General features: G+C 39.4%; 1 protein-coding gene across 5 annotated transcripts in view; it reads left to right on the plus strand.

Moving 5' to 3' along the window:
- The window catches only part of ASTN2 (astrotactin 2), a 7,150,955-nt gene that overhangs the window by 5,341,775 nt on the left and 1,790,309 nt on the right, over positions 1 to 18,871 (plus strand). The window lies entirely within an intron of this gene.

The following is an 18,871-nucleotide window of genomic DNA, read 5'->3' on the forward strand; positions in this document are numbered from 1 at the left end:
AGCAAATCTCGGGGTCTCACCTACCAGCCTTTTAACATCATCATCAGCACGTAGTATATTCCAGTTTTTTCGATATACTTCCTGTAAAGATCTAATGTTAAGCGAGTAGGATACTTGTACTCTCATAGGTTTCTGACTAACAGTTCCTCCATCTATGATGGTATCCATATCTGAAAAATATGGCTTACCTGTTTCTTCCCTTGCCTCAGATAGACCCACTAATGACTGTTGTATCTCTTTTTCACTGTACCCTCTATGTATGAACCTTTCCTTCATGTTTTTGATATCTTCCTCATACTTAGTTTGATTAGCTATGAGTCTTGATGCTCTCAGACCTTGGCCTCTTACATTGTTCTTAAATATATGTCTTGGGTGCATGCTCTGCCTATGTAGGTAGCTATTCCTATAACATTCTTTCCTATAGATTTCAGTTTCCACAACACCTCTATCTTTTTGAAGTATCCTGACATCTAGATAATCCATAACATCATAAGAATGCTTCATTGAAGAATAAAAAATCTATAAAAAGATTATTATGTGGACCACAACCCATGGAAACAAGAATAGAAAATGCAGTCAGATATGGTGCCTTTCCCTGTAATAAATGTAATTACTGCACCTTCGTTGACACTGGAAGTAGATTTCTACATTCAGATCTAAAGGAGGAGTTTACCTTCAGAATATTAGCTAACTGTGACAGTATGAATATTATATACTTGGCACACTGCACAGTCTGTCCTGCCTTCTACGTTGGAATGACAATGTGAAGGCTGAGAGACCGGATGAGGTAGCATATATATGATATCACCAGAGGAATGGAGACAAATGCCTTAGCCAGGCATGTGAGGGACCATGATGAGACACACAAATTTTTATTTTTAGTAATAAAGTCTATACCGACAATAGATGTGGAGATGTTAGGAATAGAGTAGAAACTAGGGAACTAGAATGGATTATAAGGCTACGAGCTAACATTGACGTATGCCTAAATGATAAAATTAATATTAAACCCATTCTTCTAAATAGAGATTTAAAGAAATAATAGGTAGTACCCCCACCCCCTCCACCTTTTATACTTTTTTATATATTTTTATACTTTTATATTTTATGGATTAAGTTGTATGATGTGATATGCTGTTTCTATTGTCAAGCTGTTTTTAATTTTAAGCTTTTAAAATTGTTCACACTAGGTATAAAACTTTTTATACTAGGTATATGGTTTTAAGGATTAATTAGGTAGTTGATGGCAATGATAAGCTTGGTATAAATGCTGTGTTTTACTGTTCTTTGATTGTCTGATGAAGTGGCTGGTGCCACGAAAGCGCTCACCTCTTTTACTAATAAAGCTGTTATTCTACATAGCCGTGGCTGCTACCTCTTGCTTTGTTTTTTACTATATATATATATATATATATATATATATGATCGACTTTTCACAAAGTCGACTTTCATATGGCCGAGACCATATGATCTGCTTTGAAAAGCCAACCATGGGGAACTGCTATCTCCGTACAGTGTGGAATGAGAAAATTTTCCTCTTCTGCACTGTAGTGCGATCTTGGAGTTGGTGTATTTAAGTTATGGGGGGGGGGGTGGGGGGTGTAGGGTGGCTTGACCCCTGCTAACAATCTTAACGTAAGTGTTCATTGTGTTTTTTGTGTTTATTTTACATGGTTGGCTTTCCGAAAGTCGATCATATGGTCTCGGTTATATGAAAGTCGACTTTGTGAAAAGTCGACCATGTAAAGTAGACCCCGTATATATATATATATATATATATATATATATATATATATATATATATATGTGTGTGTTTTTTATATATATATATATATATATATCAGTCTGGGATGGCACAGTGTTGTAGTAGTTATCATTGTTGCTCACAGCAAGAGGTTCTCTGGTTCGATTCTCAGCTGGAGTGCCTTCTGTGTGGACTCTGCACGTCCTCATTGCATTCATGTGGGTTTCCTCCAGGTGCTTTGGTTTCCTCCCACATTCCAAAGACATGCAGTAGGTGGATTGGTCAATCAAAATTGTCCCTAGTTATGAATGTATGCATGCCAGGACTGACCTTTGGTCAACTGGTGCCTTAGGCAAAAGGTCTCCACAGTGCCCCACAACACCACCCTATGCCCCCATCCTGGTCTAGCTACACCATCCAGATTTCTAAAATACAAAAACAGCAAACTAGGAAAAAAACACAGGAACAGGAGTACTCAGCTTTCACCACAAAAACGAGAAAATAGCCACGAACAAACAGGACTTTAATGTCTATCAGGTTCAACGCCTTCTAAGAGGATAAAAATATCATCCAAGTAGCGAGTATAATATTTAATTTTCTCCATCAGTGTCTTATTACTAAAAATGTACTCTTTCTCCCAGTGGGCCATGACCATGTTGGCTATGCTAGCTCCACATGGTGAGCCCATAGCCACTCCAACTTTTTGGAGATAGAAGTTGTCACCTAACATGAAATAGTTGTTATATATAATCAGTTCTAACAGTTCCATGGCAAGTGCAATTTCGCTAACAGTAGCGTTATGGTTTTTCAGAAAAATTCCTACCCAGTCTATAGCTGTATTTAGTGGAATACAAGTATATAAGTCTTTAACGTCGACCGTTAAAAAGTTGAAATTAGGGTCGAAGTTAAAATCTCCTATTTTTGCCAAAAATGCCCAGGAGTCTTTACTTATCTGATGTTCTTGACTCAGATATTTTTGTAAAGTTACATCCACCAGTTCTGCACAGGTGTAAGTGGGAGAACCACGTCCATCCACTAAAGGCCACATCGGTGGATTCTCTAATCCTTTATGTATTTTGGAGATCCCAAAAATACAGGGAAACTTAGGGTACGCTGTAGTTAAGTATTTATATTGATCTTGTTGAATGCAGCCTTCAGTGTACATGTCATCAAGACAGTCTTTAATGATACGATAAGCTCTCCTTATTTCAAATTTAGAACTTAATTCGTAAGCCTCACTATCCAGCAACCTAGACATTCGGTCAAAGTAATCTACATTATCGAATACCACGACACCACCCCCTTTATCAGGTTTACATATTCGTATATTATGATTTTTCACAAAATCAATTAGTTCAAGTTCCTGCTGGGTAGTCTCATCCTTCTCTAGTGAAAATAGGGAAGAGGAAGCTTTCCTTAAATCCAGTTCACACATGTTCTCAAAACACTGTATAGAGGGATGCAGCGGGGGGGTTGAATGTACTAGGTACCCTAAGTGTGTCATTAATCGGGTTATGGTGGTCATGACCAAACATAATGTTAAAATTAAGCTTACGAGTATAAAGTTTAAGGTCAAGTATGGAATTCACAAAATCAAGTTTCTGCTGCGGTACATAAGTGTATCCTTTTGCCAGAAAGTTGGCCAAGTCACTACCTATTGGTGTGTCAGAAAAATTATAAATACTAAAGTCACCAGTACTATTTGTGGTTATTACTGGTTTCTTAAAAGTAGTGAGCAAATCAACTTCTAAAACCGCACTACCATAACTAGAATCCAAATTAGAGTCACAAGAAGTGTCACCACTAAAAGAAAAATGTTCAGTATATGGTATCCCATTATTAATGGTGGCACTAGTGGCAGAGTCAGCATTGTAATCATAAGTATAGTCAGTATTTTGAACTCTGTCTGAAAGTTCTATCGGGGTCTGCGTTGTTTGGATCTTGAGAAGTTTCCCTGGTTCTGATAGGTAGAATCCATCCAGATTACTGGAAAGGTGCCCCTGCTAGAGTGGCACCCTAGGTGGCCACCTAGTTGGCCTATGCCTAAGGCCAGTTATTGTGCAAGTGAGTGTGCGGTGCAGTCTCTGAGGAGGATTGAGCCTCGGGCTAGCAACCAAGTCCTGTACCTGCTACGGAAACAATGAGTGCTGAAAGGCACTTGTTGCTTGATGTGCTGACTGCATGAGAGTGAATCCAGGATATAAATATATGTCACAATTCACTTGGTTGACTATAATTTATGTGATGTAAGAGTAGTCCATTTTGAGCAAATGGCTGTTTCTATTAATGTTTTATTGGGTGACTTCTGTGTGCATTTTATGGGTAGGGTAATATTAGGTAAAGAGAGAGATTAAGTTTGTGTGCGCGAGTGTATTTTAGTGATGGGTAAGTGTTAAGCAAGCACACCTCTCAAACTCTTAGAGCAAGAAATCTGAACAAAGCCATTAATAACAGTGGACAAAGAACCAAAAAATAGGGAAATTTTTGAATATTGGTGGTGGTGCTGCGGTAGCGTTGTCGCCTCACAATAAGACGTTGTCCCGTTCGATTCTCAGCTAGAGCGTCTTCTGTGTGGAGGCATACGTGAATGGGGCAAGCCTTCGTTGAAGGTTGTGCATTAGGGCTGGTAACCCGGTACGTAAAAATCCACTACCAAACATTAGCGGACTGGAGTTCCGCTGTGGCGATCCCTAACCGGGAAAAGCCAAAAGACACAAACAAACTCTTACAGTCTTAGAAAGTTGAAAGAATAACAAGTTTTGAATTAACATAAATTTTCTGAAGGTTATGAAGGCTGAAACTCAAATGTTTGTTATAATTTTCTAACATCATTCTTTATTGATTTTCCACTAATTTGCCAGAAAACTACAATTTTATAAAAAAACAGACTAAAAATATGTGGCAAAAATCTGGAAATTCAGTGAAAATCTGTACAGTTGAGAGCTATGTAATCAAGGGGGCTAGATTGTGTGCATAGTAAGTGATTGTGCTGCCCTGTATAGTGGCAGTGTTATGGAAGGAGATTTTTTAACGTAACTTGCACTGATAGGATTAGGGGCAGGGATAAAGTTAGCACGCATTACTAGAACCGGATCTTGGTCAAATGGGTCTCTAGACAGGGTAATGGATCAGGGCCCCCCATACACACACACAGCAGCCTCCCATAGCCATTATAGTCCTCATTATTTGGCTATTTCTCCCCAATTACCATACACACTGTTCAAACTTGTCAGTGTGTGTACAAATATTCAAAAGAGCACAGTCTCACATTGAAAACGGACTTGGCATGAACAGTAAACGTCTCTGTTCTTGAAACTCACATTTATTGAAACAGCACTGAAACATATATTCAAAGAAAATGCATCTGGCCAGAGGCAGATGAAGTTGATCATTGAGCAATTTTCAAACCATAGGTCCCTTGCACACATGTTTAGGACTATGCAGACATGCATGTGTTCTTTGATCCACTTTCTTGATTGTATTAAAATACATTCCTTGTATAATACATGACTTCTTGTTAGAGTGTGTTTTAAATTTGTCCTTTTAAACATTTTCCCAGTAAGCAATAAAACAGAACATATGAATCGATAATGACAAAGCTGCCCATTTCAGAACATTTTAACCATAAAAAGCCATTCAATATCAGTTAGTATGCACAATCTCTGCAAAAGTAAAAGTCACCTGAATAATTCCATATTAAAGAGATCTGAAACTAATGAAGAGGTTGCTGCTAACAAACAACTTTATATTTCAGCGTTTCATCTACAAATTCATTGCCTGTTACCCCTGAAGAATAAATTGCCTAGATTATATTTTAAAAAATGGCAAGCTGGTAATATTGCAATAGGGAATTGATGGCAAACCATCAATAAATTCATGGTTACTAGGCATCTCATCCAAAGGGGAACACACTCAGGACTATAGCACCCCACCCCCTTAAAGTACAACATAGCATCAGCAATCCAGCTACAGGGTATGAGAGTAGGAACTATAGCCTTCTGCATCAAAAGCTACTAACACTGCTTTCAAATTCTTTAAGTTTATAGGTTCATAGAAGGTTACTAGGCTAACAGCCCTAGAGCCCTTGCAAGCCTAGCCATATTTATCCTGAGTTGCCGCAATTGTCGGTGGTTAGATGAGTGAAGTTCACAGAGGTGAGTCTATGGTAGTTAACACTGACTTCCTCTGTCCAGGAGGGACATGGGCACCATCCCAGGAATGAATTTGCTGTCACCCTTCCATTGATCTAGGTTGCGTTTGAAGAGGATCAGGGACAGGGCTGTGTTTCATGTGAATCAGAAGTTTGTTCCAGAGAAGTGGCAGCCTCTGGGAGATGCATCTATATCTCCAGTATGACCTGTACATGTCAGAGGCTAGGTTAAGATCCCTGGAGCAAGTGACCTTCATGCAGCTTGATTTAGGAATGTGTAGCCTTTACATCCGGTCCCGATCAGAGACTGCCCTGTAAGCCAGGTACAGGTCACCCCTTAGTAACCTGTAGGAAACACAATACAGTGACACAGATTTCAGTCTTTCTGCATAAGACTTATTTTGTGCACCCCGTAATTTCTTGGTGAGAAACCTCTGTGGTCTCTCCAATTGTTGCATGTGTCTGGTGAGGTAGAAGCAAAGGGAACATTGTACTCAGTTATTGGTTTGATGAGGGCCAGGTGTAATGGAATTATCTTTAAAACTAAATGCAATGCCTTTACTTATAAGATATGCCACACAGAAGGATTTCCTTACTACTGTGGATACGCGGTGGTCAAAGTTCAGATTGCTATCAAACTGAGAACCCAGATCACGTACCTATGGGTCTACATTTAGGGGGCTGCTGTCTAAAATGTAATTAACAGAGTTGTCAGCCCTTTCAAAGGAAATGATAATGCATTTTTTGCATTTAGCTTTGATCTGTGGCTTTGGCACTAATCATTTGTTGGCATTAACCCTGTCTCCAGTATATTAACATCATTGGGGGACTCAATAGGTGGTATGCACTGTCTTTCCCTCCTCCGGTACCTTGGTGTCTTTCTTGAAGAAGTCAGCCATGTTTAATAGGCATGATCTATCTTAAACAAATCCAAAGTGGGTTGGGTCCAGAGTTTGGTGATTACCTATGTCCTTGTTAATAACGTCCATAATGATTCTTTCCATGACCTTGCCGATGAGGCTCGTCAAGCTTATGGGTCTATAATTCCCAGGGTCGGTTGATGGTCCCCCTTTTTGCAGAGGGATTACTGTTGCTGTCCTCCATTCCACTGGAACATAGCCAGTTTGCATGCTGTGGTTGAAAATGGATTTGAGTGGCTCTGATAGGTCATGTTTCAAGTTGTTTAAAAGGAAACCTGGGATGTTGTCTGGTCCCATTGATGCAGTGTGTTTGGCCTTGGAGAGTGCTAAGATTGCCTGCTGTCTTGAGATAATAGGCTGAGGAATGATGGCAGGTATACTTTGGGGATTATTGGAGGTGACAGGGCTATGGAGTTTGTGCAAATCTGTCAGCTAGCAGGTTGGCTATTACCTCCAGTTGAGAATGGGTGGTGCCATCCCAGACCAGTTCAGTACACAGCTCGGTATTCCTTTTTAGATTTCAGTAGTAGTTAAGGAGTACTTTGTGATTATCCTTAGCTAGGGAGGCTATTTTTGCTTCATAATTAGTTTTGGAGGAATTGACAAAATTCTAATTTGTTTGTTTAAGCTACAGAGGGATTTCTTCCTCTGCTGATCCAGTTCCTTCTTATTCTTGGACACTAGTTTCTTTTTGTTGTATAGCCTGTTTATACAAGGGGTCCACCAGGGTGGTTCAACAAGACCTGGTTTTAATCCAGTCAGGTACAGCCAATTCTATACAGCTGCTTTAAGTGGTTATACAAGGCATTGGTGCGCACCTCTACATAGGAGTCTGTGTTATCTGGGTTCAAGGGGGATTTGAAACTTCTTACACCATCACTTAGTAGGAGTTAGTTTGTCTTTGAAAAATTCGTAAGTGTTTTTGAGCTTGGTGGGGTATCTGGTCTTATAGTTACATCGAACAAGACTGATTTACCATCCAATCTTACCAGGGCAGACATCACATGGGGGGGGTACAATGCTCTCCCATATTAGAGAATAATATATCCAGTTTATTTGATCCTCTTGTGGGTGTGATGACTAGCTGTTCTAGAGCATTTCCAATGACAAAGTCCAAGAAACTCTGAGACAGCATGTTTATGGTTGTGTATGTTTCCCAGTCAATGGTAGGATAATTAAAATCACCCATGAGTAAGATGTTGGGCTATATGGCAAGTGACTCCAGTAAGTTCAGGTATGCAGTATGCCTTTTCTGTTTCATGGTGGGGGACCTATTACTAGCTATGATGTGGTAGGGGGCTTTGCCTGCAGTTAATTGGACATGGAGTAGCTCAAGATAGTCATACTGTTTGACCATTCTTGATGTGAACTAATCCTTACTAAAGATGGATACACCTCCTCCTTTGGTTCTTTCACACACCGTCTGTGGTCTGAGTCTATGGAAGGGATTGTAGCCCTGCACAGCTGGGGTGCTTTCCATGCCTTTGAATCATGTCTCAGTGACTACACAGATGTCAGTATCTTCCAAAGTGAAGAGTGCTTCCAGGGAGTGCAGTTTCTTGTTTAGATTCCTAGCATTAAGCAGCAGTACCTTTAGTTTATCTAGAGAGGATTTTGTTATGTTGGGAGGTTGGTTATTTTGATGCTGCCTAAAAAAGGCACAATAGGGGTGGCTAATGCCTTTGCCAGTATCCAAAAGCCTAGAGGAGACAGGTGCTGACCATCTCTTGCAAAACAAAGTGGCCTGTTGACCATGTCTTCCCAGGCTGACAGATATTGGATCCCTTTGGACTGACACCAGAAGTTAAGCCAATTGTTAAAATCAATCCTGTTCTGTTTGTATTGTGGCATCATCCTTGGAGAAGGTAGAATGCTGCTTACAGCTAGGCTTATAACTGCCTGTGACACACAGTCTGAGAGCTCATCATGTCTTTATTCATATAGTCCAGTGATGTACGTCTGAAGTCATTTAGCCCCACATGTACTATGATGGAGTCATATCGGTACTAGTAGCTGAGTGACTTGACAGATCCTGGAACCTGACAGGCAGCTAACCGCAGCCCACTCCTTCTCCATCCTGGTGAGGGGAACAGCTGTGTGTCTCACAATGGAGTCACATATTACTAATACATTAGGTTTTGTGGTATTAAGCCTTATGGGCTCATTTGTTGAGACACTGGTGTGTGTATTATGTGTTATGGTTGCTATGTATTGTTTTGTTTGTAAGTGATTTCCATTTTTGGGAGACCTCTGATCTTTTGGAAAGTTACTAGTGAGTGCCTCCACATATGTGGGTTTATGTGTTGTACCCTTATTTAATGTGTGAAGTGTATGCATGCTGACAACCTGTTTGGCATTTGATTTGTCTTTATGTGAGAGTCTTGCCTCCAGTTTCATAGTGCAACTAGATCTCTCACATAAGGTATTTGTTTGTTCCAGGAATAAGGGGTTGTCAGTATACATGAGACAATTGCTACAGTGCCTCAAGATGCTTTTGTCTATCAGGATGGCCAGAGAGATGATGGGAAACTGCCCATCTATGATAGCAGACTCTTACTGTATGTTTTATTAGGGAAGGGAATGGGTTAATTTGACAGGACTGTGCTGGTAGTAAGCACTGAGACATCTACAAGAGGGACCTCTGCTTTGTGTAAGTTAAGTTTGATCAATAAGGCAACCTGACTCAGTGCACAACTGAGTTGCTCCTAGAGCAGCAGAAGAAGGCTTTCACTGACAGCTGTTTAGGGGAAAACCGAACTTGTAGGCATTTGCATCTGTGCAGGGCACTGCTAACTGCTGCTGCATGAAGAGCAGCACCGCACAAACGTGAGGCTTAAACATGGGCAAAGAGAAACAAGCTTTAAGCTAATACCAATAAGAAAAGCACACCATAAGCCTTCCACCAGCAACCCCCAACTCAGACAGGTTAGATCAGCACACCTCTGCCACAAGAGTGCAGAAAAACATCTTAATGTAGAATAGCTGGTTTGGGGCCCAAGTGTAACAAGATCACATACACTACCTAAAGCAGCCATACAACTAACAGATACATTGTAATACAGTGCAATTGACTACTTAAAGCAGCATCAGACAGTACTTTTTTTTTAAAACTGCTAAAGTGTAGTCGCAGTGTGTAAGAGAAGTGCAAAAAATACTTAGAGCACTTGTGTGCTTCCCAGTTCACATCGACCAGGTAAACACCTACTGATACTACATGAATAACCCCAGTCCTGCTAATGTAAAAGCACAGTAATGGAGTGTCCACAGTGAAATGCTATCCCAAATTAACTTAAAAGATATGAAATGGTACCACAAACAAACTTAGATACAGCAGTGTACTTTAAACGGCATATAAAAGTGTGATTATTCAATAAAAGTACTTCACTTTGTATAAATGTGCAAAAAGCCACTCAAATGTACAGAATTTATAAAGGCACTAAAACAAGATAAGCTGATTAATAAGCCCTCCAGCCAATAAAATTGCATGCAGAAATCTCAAGTGGTTCCCCAACCTAAACAGACCAGGCTACCTCCCAGTGCACTAGATGGAAAATCCACTGACCTCATGATGTAAAAACAAGTGCTTGCTAGAGTGTAAAATACACTACTTTATCCAATAGCTAAGCCAATGCACAGAAGGCTAATTACAGATTATAGGAGAAGGAAAACAGTTACTATATAAAACTAACTGGAGTGAGGTGTTCAGTGAAAAAACTGCAGATGGGATGTGGAAAGTTTTGAAAAATAAATTCTTTGAGTGCAAAAAAAATGTTTAACATCAGGATCTAGGCACGCAACATCAGGGGGCTATATTTCCATAAGAACAAGATGCCTGATTAAGGTGAGAGACAAAAAATATAAGAAATGGAAGACAGGTCAAACTACAACTTTGAAAACTGAAATAAACAAGCTGGACAAACAGATTAAGCATAGTGTTAGACAAGATAAAAAAAATTTGAAGAAAATTTATATAAAGATATTGAGCATAATAGGAAACCTTTTTATAGGTACATAAAATGTGGAAGGAGTAAAGATACACAAATTGATAAACTGTGTGCAGATTCTAAACTTTATTCTCAGATGCAACAGATTATAGATATGTTTACAAAATCTTATGCAAAACAGTTTGGCTCGTACAAAAGAGGTGGTAAGTTGTCATAGTGACATCCAGGTAACCCCAGATACTGGAGTCAAATTAGATTATAATGAAAAATAAACTGTGCAAACTGGACCCAAACAAACCACAGGGAGGAGATGGAATAAGTAACAATGACCAGAGAACACTTCAGCAAGAACTTACACTACCGTTATATCTATTATTCACTAGGTCAAATAAATATGGGGAGAGTCCTCAAGATTGGAGACATGCACTTATTAAACCTGTCTTTAAGGGAAAGGGGAGTAGGACAAACCCAGAATCATCTAGACCCTTAAGTCTACTTTCATGTTGTGGAAAAATAATGGAGAAGGTAATACTGGATACGTTATTGTCAGAACTGGATAGGTTGGAACATGAAACCATATATCAACATGCATATGTTAAAAATAAATCTATTACCACCTGTAACATGATGTTCTATAACAATATAATAGCTATGAATGAAAAAATGTGCTGTGATGTGATTTATGTAGATTTAACTTCAGCATTTGACAGGGTCATACACAAAACACTGATCAATAAATTAGTATAACTAGGTACTGATGCACTGTTGATATGATGGATAGCTGCATGGCTTACAAATAGGACATGGCAAGTATCACACACCAAATGGACAAGTGAAACCCTTGGTTACAGTCAAGGTGTCCCACAGGGCTCTGTCCTAGGCCCTTACCTGTTTAGATTGTATCTTTCAGACCTTACTTTTTCATCTGAGGTGTTTTACATTCTATATGCTGACGACCTGAAATTAGGTAAACTGATTACAAGTGTTATAGATAAGGCATGTCTGCAAAATAATTTGACTAAATTGACCATTTGGGCACAGGAGAATAATATGTTGATAAATACATCAAAAACTAAACATATGAGATTTGGGAGACATAAACTAAAAGGTGACTATTTAATACAGCACACAGTGATTGCAACTGTAGACTCATTTAAGGACCTGGGTATATGGGTAGATTCAGCTATGAGTTTTTCTAATTATATCAACCAATGATAATTATAGAACTATAGGTTGTATAAGAAGATTTATAAAGTCTAGGAAATCAAACATAATGAACTCATTGCTTGTTAGTTACATTAGACCCAAACTTGAGTATGGAATATTAGACCCAAACTTGAGTATGGAATAACAATATGGAAACCCTATAGGAAAACAAGCATAAATAAACTAGAAAATGTACAGTGGAAATATACCAAGGGCATCCATGAATGTGAAAATTTAAGTTATTACGAAAGACTAAAATATCTGAACTTGTACAGTGTCTCTAATAGATATTTAAGAGGAGATCTTATTCAGGTGTATAGGGCATTTAGGGACGACTACTACCTCTGGGAATGTTTGTGGTTATCAAAAAGTAGTAGAGAATTATCAGATAATCTATGTAGAAGATTCTATAGGAATGAGAAGTGTACTAACTGGTTATCTGACAAAGTAGCTGATGCTTGCAACAGACTACCAAATTACATTAAAACAAGTACTAGTTTAGATATTTTTAAGAACAACCTGGACATTTATTATGGGAACAAGTGTTTTGGTATATTGGCAAGCTAGAAGGGCATTAATGCCCATGCTTGAAACATTTGTATGTATGTATGTATGTATGTAATAGCTAACTAGATAATGAATTCAGAGCAAGTAAACAGTAGAATAGACAATGAAAGGCAAAATGTTTTCAGTGTAAGCACAAGGAAAGGCAAATAAATAATTCAGGATATCAACAGCAGCTTAGAAAGGGAGGAGTTTAATAAGCTCCTTTTACAGTAGGGGTATCACCAGGTTTAAAAAGCAAATCAGTGAAGGGGAAGTTGTATGGAAAAACTAGCAGGGAAGCAGCAGCAGTGCTTTAATGTATACAGGCTTGAAATCTTTTCAGAAAAAGACAGTCTCAGAAATTCACTGTGTATTTAAGTATCACTCAAGAAACAGTTTAAACAATAAAAAATGTGACGTGCAACATAGATAATTTAAATATCTATCTCTCACACAGAACAAAAAGACCAGGCCAAGCAGATTTCTTAAAACAAACAAAAAAAAACGAGCAGGTAAAACAGAAAGCAGCTGTATCACTCACAAGCAAAAGGATATAGGTTTACATTCTTCACCCACAAGGAATCAGCAGCAGTGCTTTGGTTTATGCAGGCTTGAAATCCTTTCAGAAAAAGACACAAAAAGTGATGACTATCTGCTAAACAAAACAGTTACACATTTAAAACAGACTTAGCATGAGCAGCAATAAACTTCTCTTCCCTTAAAGCTCATAATTCCTTAAAAATGCACTGAAGCTCACAATTCATTGAAAATACACTGAAGCTCACTCTTCCTTGAAAATGCACTGAAACTAAATCCCTTGTATATGCACTTGGAGTGCAGTATCAGCTGGTGTAGAGAATTCAAGATCTTAACTGTGTAACTAAGATACAGGGGTACAGGGTTTGAGCCTGAGCAAATGATCTAACTTCCAACTCTAACAAGATAGAAGTGGATAGACTAGAAAGTCAAAAACTGAGCAAAGTCAAAAAAGCATGGAATAACTACATAGCAGTTCTTATGGGGTAGGTCAGCCTTTGATTTTTAACTTGCTCACTGATGTAGAAATACATTAGAACTGGAGAGTTCAGGGAAGGGGTATGCTAGGCAGCAGTCCTGGTATGTAATACATGAAGCCACTGTTATTGTTACTAACTGGACCATCTGTTTAGTGATGTTCATAATAACAGGACATTACCTGATATTTACCTGAAGTTACATTATAATAGAATATCATTTATTTATTTAATTAGTGCTTTTGTTGACTGGGATTATCCCACTGGGCTGTGGTAGCCCCTTTTCAACAGAGGCCTGGGTAGACAAGATCCATTTACAAAACAGGTGTTCTTATATAGTACTGAAAAATGTAGAGGTTATAGTTCCAATATGGGCAAACAATAATTGAAAGGCAGCTATAATAGTGAAATTCTGCACTCAGTAAAATATAGAGTCATTATATATTAATACAAGGCAAATATATATATATATATGTGTGTGTGTGTGTGTGTGTGTATACACATATTTTTATTATATATATATATATATATATATATATATATATATATATATATATATATATAAAGAGAGAGAGAGATTGATATATAGATATACAAGGCAGGTACATCTCACAGAAAATACTGCTGCCGTGGAACAGACTTTCCCATCCACATAAAACAAAGTGCATCCCTGCCCATTTTCAAGCACAGCTTAGATCTAAAGATGGAAAACAGAAAGTGTAACCTAGGATTGCCCCCTGAACTACTAATGGACAGAGGTAGCTCTTAAATGTTTTATCTCATGCATGGATCCCCTCAGTTTATTTGCACTGTAATCCTAGTTATTCTCATTAGAGATAATATATAATTACTGACCATGGGATGGGTAAGGTCAATATATAACTAAATGAGGGAGGTTGTTTCAAGCACAAAAAGGAAATTTGAATAGGTTTAAAATGGTCCAAAATGGCTGCTAGCCTGGTTCATAGGTGGTTACCAGGCTAATGACCTGAAGGTATTTATAAGCCTAGCCATGTGTACCCAGTATAATCCTAGAGAAACTCAATATAAAGAATCTTGCTTAGACTTGAGATCTTAGTTAGCAGTGACTGCCCATATCTTGGAGGGTCACAGGTGAAATCAAGAAGTTATGGTTTTCCATCCAGGCTATGCTTAAACAGGGTCATAGAGGTGCTCTGTCTGGTTTGAATTGTTAGCCTATTCCAGAGGAGTGGCAACCTCTGAAAGACATATCAGTATCTCCAGCAGGTCCTATTTATGCCGCAGGCCAGGTTAGGGTCCCTTGCGTAGGTGACCTTGTCCCATTTGACTTGCAGATGTGCAGCATTTCCATTAGGTTTGGATCCAAGATTGCTCTATAGGCCAGGCACAAGTCTCCTCTAAGCAGTCTGTACACTACTGAGTACAGTGACAGTGACTTCAGTGCTGGAGACCCTGAATTTTCTTGGTTAGGAATCTCTGAGATCTCTCAAGTTGCTGCAGGTGCCTGGTAAGGTACATAACAAAGGGAGCATTGTACTCAATTATTGGCCTGATGATAGTCTTGAGTACAGGGGAGGTATGACCTCTTTCGCTCTTGAGGCAATGCCTTTGCTAATAAGGTATGCAACATAGAATGCCATCCTTGCCACAATAGACACATGGTGGTCACAGTTTAGGCTATTGTCAACTTGCGTTCCCAAGTCTCTTACTATACTTGGGGTATTATTATGTATATGATGGTCTGCAGGGATATTGTTTTTATTGAAGGGGATGATGATGCAATTTTTAGCACCGAGTTTGAGTCCATGGCTTTGGCACCAATCATTGGTTTGTGTAAGTCCCTCTTGAAGTATATTGACATTGTTCAGGGATTCAGTGGTTGCACCTAATTTGCAGTCATCAGCATACTTAGTCAGCCACAGCCCCTCTGTTTTGGCCTGAATGTCTGAGAAATATATTGCAAACAATAGGGGGCCCATCACTGACCCCTGTGGAACCCCACTGCTGGCAGGTCTGCTGGTTGAGATAAAGTCCCCAACTTTGTGTGATCTGTCAGTGAGCCAGTTAGTAACCCACCTGACAACATAAGGGTTGATATTCAATTAGGAGAGTCTATTAATGATGCCCAAATGTGGGATTGTGTCAAAGGTCTTGACTAAGTCAAGGCAGGCTGCATGTACAGATTTTCCTTTGTCTCTAGCTCTGGCAACATTTTCAAAGAAGACCACCAGGTTTAACAAGCATGACCTGCCTTTGACAAACCAAAATGTGTTGGATCAAAGGTCTGGAGAACACCAATATCCTTATTTATAAGGTCCATGATGATTCATTCCATGGCCTTACAGATAAGGCTGGTTAAGCTTATGGGTCTGTAGTTCCCAGGGTCTGTTGCTGTACCTCCTTTACAAAGGGAGATGACAGTTGCTGTTTTCCATTCAACAGAGTCAAAACCAGTACTCAGACTGTGGTTGAAAAGAGAATCTAATGGAGTTGCTAACTCATGTTTTAGACCATTTAAAACGCAACCTGGGATGCCATCCGGTCCCACAGAGGCTCTTGTTTTGGCCTTAGAGAGAGCATTAATCTTGGATCGAAACCTAATGGAAATGCTGCACATCTGCAAGTCAAATGGGACAAGGTCACCTACTCAAGGGACCCTCAGCTGGCCTGCGGCATAAATAGGACCTGCTGGAGATACAGATATGTCTTTCAGAGGTTGCCACTCTTTGGAGATGCAAGGTGGGGGATATGTAGCGGGAATGTTTTATGGAATGTTAGGAGGGGACAGGGGATTGAAATTTTTGCCAAACCTGCCAGCTAATAGGTTAGCTATTTTCACAGGATCATTGTTTGTGATGTCATCCATAGCTAGTTCAGTACACATCTGGGTCCTACCTTTTAGGTTACGGATATAGCTGAGGAATGCCTTATGGTTATCTTTAGCTATGGTTGCTAAATTTTTTTCAGACTTGCTCTTAGAGGATTTTACAAGTTGTCTTATTTGTTTGTGCAAGCAGAGGAGTGTGTTCTCCCAGTGCTGGGACCTCTCTTTTTTATTTTTAGACACCAACTTCTTCCTGTTGTTGTATAACTTATTCATGTTAGATGTTTTTCTTGAGGATCTTGTTTTGATCCTATCAGTACATTTGTATAAGTTTTTGTACAGGACATTTGTGTATACCTTAGTATAATTGTCAATGCCATCTATGGGAAGAGGAGCTTGGGAATTATTTATGCCACCCCTTAGGAGGGTATAATTATCTTTGGTGAAATTGTTTAGCCTGCTTTCACCTAAGAGAGGTTCAGGTGCTATAGCTACTTCAAATGTGACTGATTTGTGATCAGATTTAATCAGTGGTGGTCCTACATTTGTGGTAGTGCAGCAGTCACCCACGTTGAGGATCAGGTCGAGAATATTTGAGCCCCTTGTGGGGTCACATACTGTTTTTTCCAGAGCATTAATGTTAACAAAGTCCAGGAACCTTTGTGCAAGCATGTTGTTACTTGTGTAAGTTTCCCAGTCGATGGCGAGAGAGTTAAAATCACCTGTGACTAGAGTGTTTGGTTGTAATTTGATTGACTCACGTAGGTCCAAATAAACAGCATGGGTATTTTGGTTCCTTGCAGGAGACCTATAGCTAACGATGACTTGAAAGGGGGGGGGTCTTACCCACAGTTAATGAACTTGGAGTAACTCCAAGGAGTTTTCCTGTCTAACCAGTCTAGGCGTCTTTATCTTTGATAAAGATGGATACTTCTCCTCTGGTTTTCACACGATCATTTTGCGGTCTGAAAGTGCGGAAAGCATTGTAGCCTTGCAAGGGTGGGGTACTCTATGCTGCACTGAACCAAGTTTCTGTGACTACACAGACATCAACATCCTCCAGGGGGAGAGTGCAATTTCTGATTTAAACTTCTAGCATTTAGCAGCATAACCCTTAATTTATTTGTGAGTGATATTTTTACATTGGAAATTTTGTTCTTGAGACCTTACCTAAAAAAGGCTTTATAGGGGAGGCAAGTACCTTAGCCAATAAACAAAAGCCTAGTACTGACAGGTGAAGATCATGTCTGGCAAAGCAGTGTGATCTGCCAACCATGTCATCCCAGGCTGACAGGAACTGGATCCCCTTAGAATGACACCAGAAACTAAGCCAGTTGTTGAAGTCAATCATTTTTTGTTTATATTGTGGTATCATCCTAGGTGAGGGTAGGATGCTGCTCAAGGCTAGGGACATATCTACCTGGGGACACATATTCAAAGAGCTCAATCATGTTTCTCTTCATATAGTCTAGTGAGTTACTTCTCAAGTCATTCACACCAACATGAAATATGATGGAGTCATAACGGTACTTGTTGTTGAGAGACTTGAGAGCGTGTGTGATCTGATGGATCCTGGCACCCTATAGACAACCGACTGTAACTTTCTCCTTGTCCTGCCTGGTGAGTGGGACGTCTGTGTGTCTCACAACAGATTCACCTCTGACTAAAAAAATTTGGTTTAGATGTGCTTATTCTTAGGGGCTTATTTGGTGAGACACTGATGCTTGTGTTTTTATGTGTCTTGAGTGCTGTAGGTGCTGTATTAGGTGTAGCATATTTGTTTGTGGAAGGTCTCTGCTCTTTAGGTAGGTTTCTGGTGAGTACCTCCATGTATGATGGTTTATATGCTGAGAGATGGTTTGCCTAGGAGGTGTAGTATGTGGGCTGACAAAGCTGTTCAGTGTTACTATTCTGTGTGAGTGAGAGATAGCAAGGATTCCAGATTCTTAGTGTAGATGCACCTCTCCTTTATACCAGCAGGATGAAAGACTTTTCTAAAGTTAAACCCTCAGGCCAATCGGATAAAAACACCAAAGTTATAGACCAGTAGGGTCCTACCTTGGAAGGGTTGAATTTATCTCCCTTCTCTCATTAGAGTGCAAAAAACACCATTCCACTGTAAAAGAACAGCTGGCTTTGAGCTGAAGTGCAGTAACAAATGCTTTAGAACAGAAGTATAGGCCTTGTATACAAGTATGTTAGATGCACAGAGAAAGTGTCTTGTTTGTAGCTGCTCAGTGTGCACACAATAGGTATGACATTGAAGTCGTTGCATCTGACAACTCAGTATTGTGCTGGTTTTACTCACATTAAGCTCCCCTGAAATTTGTTTTGCCTCCAAAAGGCTGACTGGAACTCCTTGGCTTCTGTGGATAACAGAATATATTTCTGGATGAAATATATTTTTTGGGCATCCTGAAGAGAGAAAAGAAGGCATGGTCCTGGAAAGACCTCCAAAAACCAAAACTATAGTGTACACCATTCTTCAGAAAGAGAAGAAACTGGAAAAAATTGGTACTCAGTGTTTTATAGTCTTGCTCTC

This window comes from Protopterus annectens, chromosome 16.part0 (assembly GCF_019279795.1).
Source record: "Protopterus annectens isolate FY-2018-M chromosome 16.part0, PAN1.0, whole genome shotgun sequence".
In the NCBI taxonomy this organism is placed as follows: domain Eukaryota; kingdom Metazoa; phylum Chordata; order Ceratodontiformes; family Protopteridae; genus Protopterus; species Protopterus annectens.